This window comes from Nasonia vitripennis, chromosome 2 (assembly GCF_009193385.2).
Source record: "Nasonia vitripennis strain AsymCx chromosome 2, Nvit_psr_1.1, whole genome shotgun sequence".
In the NCBI taxonomy this organism is placed as follows: domain Eukaryota; kingdom Metazoa; phylum Arthropoda; class Insecta; order Hymenoptera; family Pteromalidae; genus Nasonia; species Nasonia vitripennis.
The window spans coordinates 2,527,453-2,534,187 of record NC_045758.1 but is presented as its reverse complement, the minus strand read 5'-3'; the positions used below and the strand labels follow the sequence as shown (position 1 = coordinate 2,534,187).

Genomic DNA, 6,735 nt, shown 5'->3' with positions numbered 1-6,735 from the left:
GTGAAAAATCACTAGAATCCCGATGAGTCTGAATTTTGGGTCGAATTTAAAAAACGTTCACTAATCCCCCTTGACTTTCCCGAATGAAGTAAGTGGCGCCCTCTCATCAAGCTATATGTATATATAGCGGATAAACTGGTACGGAGATGGTTTTATGCCGAAAAAGCGAGAGCGGTGGTCGGTAAGTGGCGCACCCCAGCGGCCGCGCAGTTCGCATGCGCGCTCACTCAGTGTGCTTTGTACAGGTATAGTATATGCCACCAGCTACCAGCTAGGCAGCTACACGGGCGGCCCGCACAAGAGTAAGACAGTGTACAGTACAGTCCAGCTATATACATACAGTAGTGCGGGACGGCGCGCAATATAGAGATAAAACGGCTTGCTCTGCCGAGAGAGATCCGCTCGCTCGGCTAGCTGCTACCTACTATATACGCTCGCACTCTCGCGCGCGCGCGCGCGACGGCCATCTTTGTCAAGTGGCTATAACCTTTGTTGATTTCAGTGAAATGTGACGTCGCCGCGGCGAAAAGTAGTGTGTCCGTTCTCGGTGTGCCATCGTTTATTAGTCTCAGCTTATGCTTACGCGACCACGGCTCGGATTCACCGCGACTACAGTGCGGCTCGACGTGTACAGTGTTCGAATACATAAATAACGTACAACACATCGAGTACACAGCTATGCGAGAGAACCGGAGGAGAGAAGAGGTGGAGGCGCAGCAGCAGCAGCAGCAGCCGCAGCCGCAACAGCAGTAGTACCCATGTACATATACGCGCGCGCGTGTACGTGTGTGTATAAAGTATCGCGAAAGAGAGAGACGGAGAGAAAGTCGTCCATCTAGCTCCTCTGGCGGGCCAGCAGTGTCGTCGTGAGGCGATTTCTCTCTCTCTCTCTCTCTCTCTCTCTCTCTCTCTCTCTCTCTCTCTCTCCCACTGTACACAACAAGACACGATCGCCACGGACGGGATATCTGTGTTACGTCTCCGGAGCGCGGAGTGATAGATGTATGCGTGCATGTGCCGCCGCCGCCGCCGCCGCCGCCGCCACCGCTGCTGCTGAGTGTGTCTCCGTGCCAGGGAGCAGCAGCGCTAAGAGTGAGAGAGAGAAAGAGACAAGAGTGCGCTAATAAGAAAATTTCTCGCGCGAGCTCGTTATACGTGAGTGAGACTCTCCGCGTATACTGTAATATCCAGTGGCTGCTGCATCAAGGGACCTTGGCAGCAGCGGTTCGCACGAGGAGATTTCGGAGCAGGTAAGCAGCGAGCAAAGACTCGTGCGTAGAAGTATATAAGTGTGTACAGGGGAGTCATCGGCGGCGAACAGCGCCCCGACGGCTCGCGCGATCCGACGGACCGCCGCCGCCGCCACGGATTTCCGTTCTCTCCTTCTTCCGTCGCTTCTCGTGTTTCTCGAACAGTGCGCGATCCGACGGCGAGCATCGGTCCAGCCTGAGCCTAAGCGTTAATGCAAGGTTGCCCGACGGTTGCTCCGAAATGGAAGTCGGAGCGAGAGAGACGGGCGCTACAACGCAGCGTAAAAAAGGCGGCAAGTGCTCCCGGGCGACCGCTCTCTCTCTCTCTCTCTCTCTCTTGCGCGCGCGCGCTCCTTATTGTCGCTCATCCGGAGACGACCTTCTTCGGTCCCCCAGCAAAATGGCTGCCGTCGGCGACGACGTCCGTCGGTCAAACTCTGCCCCCTCCCCTGTCTTTCTCTCGCGGGTCGGTCGGTTACGTGCATGCCTCGCTCAGCCCCTTGCAAGAGCGAGAGAGAAAGAGAGAGAAAGAGAGAGGACTCGTCGATCGACCGGCCGTAATTGCACCGTTAACCGACGCTCGGCGGTTCTTTGCGCGCCTGTTCTCTCTCTCTCTCTCTCTCTCTTCCTCTTTTCCCCGCTTATACACGCACTTGCACAAATACACGTGCCCGTCCGTCCGTCTCGCTCTTTAACACAGCAGCGCCGATGTATAGTGGTAGTAGTACCTACGCGCTGTGTGTTCGTGCATGAGGGACGAGACGCTCTTTTACGGAAGTGAGAGAGGGAAGGCACACAGCAGTTCTCTCTCATATACTCGTGTGTTTTACGTGAGCGAGCGCGCTCTCGAGAGATAAAGGAGAGAGACCCCGTGTATGTCAGTGTGTATATGCGTGCGCGCGCCGCTCTCGGCCAGCAGCAGCAGCAGCAGCAGCAGCAGCAGCAGGCAGCACAGCAGTGTAGCGGAGAGAGACACTCGCTGCTTTTTTGAGGTTAGGAGAGAGAGGTGACGAACTGCTGCCGCCACCGCCGAGACGCGTCACACGGCATTTTCTACTCTTCTAGACGACGCGCGCGACTGTGTTTTTTTTTTCTCTCTCTCTCTCTCTCTCTCCCTCTCGACGAGCATCCGTCCGCAGTGTTATATATACCGTGCTAGTCACAGCCCGCGTAGCTGCGCGAGAGAGTTATTGATTTTTTCGTTTCGAGTTTTGTGTGCGCCCCGCGCGCAGCGACCTGCAGTATACGGTGCGCTTGTAGATATATACATATACGTGCATATTCCCTCAGTGTGTCCCTGTGCAGTGCTGCTCGTATCGCTTGTTTGCTGCGTCAACTGCGTGCAGTTTTCGGAGCGTTGTTGCTCGCTAGCTCTGGATGTGCGGAGAGAGGAATCCGGGGATAGACATCACAAGTAGGTATGTGCGCGCTGCAGGAAAACAAACGTAGTGTTGTCATTGGGTCGCGCAGATCGGAGAGGTGTACGTGCGTGTATATATATATATATATGTGTGTGTATATAGGTGGTTGGCAGAGCTGGCTGCTTAACCTCAAACGGTGTCGTTCTCGCCGCGCGTTTTGCGCGAACCAAATTGAGTCGTAGTATAGAGTGCGTGTATTATAGACCGAATGACGGCGTTGAGGCGTTTGTAGTAACATACTTCTTTTTCTCGGTATACGCCTAATGGTAAACCACCAGTGTACATGACGCTTGGGTGTTGTTATTATTGATGTTTAGTGCCAGCGCGCGACGCTGTATACGCACTGGCGTATGTTTTTCCGAGAAAACCCGAGACGACAGTTACATAAACATTATTATATTGGAAAATCAACTTGACACAGTTTTCTCTAATGGTTTGCAATTTTCCAGCGCGCGCGCCTAGTTATGCGCGCTAAACTTTCGTAATTTAAGCCTGGAGATTCTCGCAAGAAAAAAGAAGCGCATGCATAAACGATCACGACAAATTTATTCGCGCGTTCAGCGAGAATAGAGTTATTATTATATTGTCTCGAACGAAAAATTCGCCGTTTCCAGGTAAGAACGCTCCAAAGGCAACTTTCTTCCTTCTAAAGCCTGAAAAACCCAGCCATCGACTCTCGCTCGCCGGGTCGTAAACAAACCGTCTGACGCACACTGTATAGCTCCTCGGCGGGGAAAAAAAAAAGACAATAAAAAAAAAGTGCTAGCCCGGACTTTTCCAAGAGCGCGCGCGCACGCGTGACTCACCTCGGGCGTTCGAATTCTACACGGCGGCTGATTTTTCGCGCGCGTACACTCACACACGCGCGGCAGCTGCGCCCGATTTCGATCTCGATAAACACACGAGGACACGAGTCGGGAGGAACGAAGGGGAGAATGTGTGTGTGTGTGTGTGCGCGGGAGGAAGTGGAATAAGAGAGAGACAGGCGAATGTAGGGTAGTTTCACGTGGATAGGTGAGGCTCGTTTAAATTTAATTAAGGGGATGTATGCTTGGCTGGAAAGGTGTGCAGCGACTGCTGCCGGCGAGAAGTTTCTTGAAGGTGGAAGTGCAGCGGAAGTTGAGTGTGTGCATACACGCGCTGCATAATTGCGGCCCTCGCGGTGCATTATTTTCTATACATTGTTTCTTCCTGCTGCTGCGCTTTGTTGTGACGGCTCCCCGTGTACACTGTTGACCGTTTAATTTTAACGAAGCGAAATCGTAGCAGATCGAGCGTTTTGTGTACGATTTCGTGTTTTCGAAAAATTATCGGTCAACCACGTTCTCACTATATCTCTCGCCACAATGGGTACTCCATCGACCTAATCGTTGGATAGAGATAAAAAAAAAGTGGGTATCTACACAGGCGCAGTCTGGAAAGCCTTTGAGTAACCAGAGCTTCCGACCGACACACGAACTTCCCGCTGGCAAAAGTCAAAAACATAAGCTCTCTGAGCAGCGCGCGCGCATATCGCACACAAACGAGGGGCAGCAGCAGCAGCAGCAGCAGGCGCCCGTTGCAGCAGTGTATACCGGTGCAGCTGCTCTCGCAGCCGGCCCTGCCCGACATTTCTCTCTCTCTCTCTCTTTCTCGCTTATAGCAGTGTAGGTACCTTATATATACACACTTACCGGACGGCCGCCAGACAAATAGACGGACGGCTATTTCTTCTTCCTACATATTATCTCGTCGCGTCTTCTTCTTCTTCTGCTGCGCCGTCTTTCCCTTTTCGGAATCTAGGTGCTTTCTCGAGTTTCGCTCGGCTGTTTGTCGCGCGGATGGAATTGATTCCGCGTTCAAAACGTTGCACGAGATCTCGCAACGCGCTTTCTTCGACGGAAATATACACTGCGGGTTTAGCTCTTTCTTTTCGAAGCGCGAGTCGTCCTCTCTCCTGGGTTTTTTCCCTCGTCCTTTCGATGCCCTCGAGTGCGTGCGCTCTGCCGTCGCGCGTAAGTATATATCTGTATACATCCACTCCACTTTGCTCCGGCCAAAGTGTTTTTAGCGCTCGCGGAGGGTTGACCCAACATTGTGTAGTTTGGAGAGAGGATCCTTTTTAGATTCGCCTGTGACCGAGTTGTAGTTTGTTCTCTCTCTCTCTCTCTCTCTCTCTCCCGTTCTGTCCCCGGGTTACTTTGAAAGAATATCCGCTCTTTTTCCTTGCAAACTTAGAACATACTCTCCAGCGTGTAATTTTCGCTGTCGAAAACACGATCTCTCTCTCTCTCTCTCGAAATACGCACAGGGCCCCCTCTCACCTCGGCTCTTTTTACCGCCACGCGACGAGATACGTAATATATTTTCCCCGATAATACATGTAACGTATAATAATACACGACGGGGGAAAGGGTATGCGTAACGCCGTGTGGCAGCCAATGCAGGCTTTAATGTCCCTTTTAAATTTCAATGTTGAATAATGCACCGCGTAAGCTGTGACCACCGCGCGCGCGCGTAATTCATAATTAAATGTCGCGCGCCGAGAAAATTACACGAGGTAGTAATTTGAAAGTAATTTTGTTTGCGCTGAGCGATGCGTCGATTATTAAAAATTAACCACTTTTTCAAAAATTACTCTCGACTTGTACATACATTAGATGAGCGTTGCAGCAGAAACGTGTAATTCTTCGCCGCGCGGCAATGAAACGTGCGTCGCGACAAAAATCTCATTCCTTCTCTCTTGACGACATGCGCGCGTGGTCGACCTTGCCTCTCTTCCCTCTCTCTTTCCACATTTTTTACTTCCCCCTGAAATAATAAAGAGAGAAAAAAAAAGAAAGGAATCGATCGACATCGTCGTCGCTGCTGCGTTTTTTTTTTCAGCCTTCGTGTATACTCGTATATATAGCCGAGTTTAACGACACCGGAGAAAGAGAACTCGCCTCTCTTTTTCATTTCGGATAATGTACAATAATATTCCCTTTTAAATACGCAGCGAGTCTGCGGTTTCCTCTCTTTGAGAGTACATTACACGCGCGTTCGGTGCGTGTGCGTGATGCGAGAGGCGGATTTTTCGAGGGGGGCTGCTCGCGGCGAGCATTCAAAGGGTATTTTTCGCCTGCGTGGTGTATTTTATGTACAATGTGTTGCCCGCGCTTTTACGCGAGCTCTATATTTATTTTTTTTCTTCATCATCGTTTCGCCGCGCTGACGGTTTCGTAATTTTGAAAATATTTTAATACGACTCCAAAAGGCTAACGCATACGAGCCAATTAACGCCGAACGCATAGCAACCGGTCTATAAATCACACACAGGGAAGATCAAAGTTCAGGTTCATCGTAGAGTCATAAATCAGCGCCGCAGGCCTACTAACCTCGACTTTGGCCAAAATCGCACGCATCGGCTCTGCATAACGCACAGCACGTGCTCCTCTATCTCTCGTGCAACGACCGACCGGCATCGCTTTATACACCTCTGCTCTCGTATACATACACACACACACAGAGAGAGAGCCTGCATCGAATCAGGCACTGCGCGCACGAGAAAGGCAGCGCGCGCTCGGCAACCGCAAACGCACACAGATTACGCGCGCTGTGTGCTTCCGGGCAAGTTTCGCGGTGCAACTTTGATGCCCGTCGTCGAAGCCGAGAGTCGATGAAAAGAGAGGTTTATAGGCTGGAGAGTCGGTTCGCGAGGCGATTATCGACTGCCGGCGTATTGGCCTTCATTAGGATAAACACCATTCCATTATGCGATTCAATTCGGTAATTTCGCGGCCGCGAGGCATTGTTTGCTCTTCTCCTCGCCAACGGGTCTATTGTGCCTGAGTTGCTATTGCGGCTGCTCTTTTCGAGAGAGCCAACGTTTTACGCCCTTGATTATTACCGCGTGGGAGATTTCGTGTGCGATATGTGAGGAGAGCGAGTTTGCTTCTTTTTCTTCGAGAAACACGGGAAGGGAAAGTCGAGTTTGGATTTGACGCCGGGTTCTGTTAAGAGAGTCGCTTTATATGGAAGAGAGGAAAGGAAAGTTTTGCACAATTCAATTTTCTCTGACGTTATATTCGAATGATGAAGCACTG

General features: G+C 51.2%; 1 protein-coding gene across 5 annotated transcripts in view; it reads left to right on the top strand.

Moving 5' to 3' along the window:
- Positions 1-328: 328 nt before the first annotated feature.
- The window catches only part of LOC100116786 (histone acetyltransferase KAT6B), a 28,776-nt gene continuing 22,369 nt past the window's right edge, over positions 329-6,735 (top strand). For 3 of the 5 annotated variants that reach the window (XM_016981642.3, XM_016981639.3, XM_008211190.4), the window contains exon 1: positions 329-1,250. The gene's annotated coding sequence lies outside the window, so the exon portion shown is untranslated. Of the gene's footprint in view, positions 1,251-2,172; positions 2,669-6,735 lie in introns of those variants that run through there. The other 2 variants (XM_008211188.4, XM_016981637.2) reach the window with 2 other exon arrangements.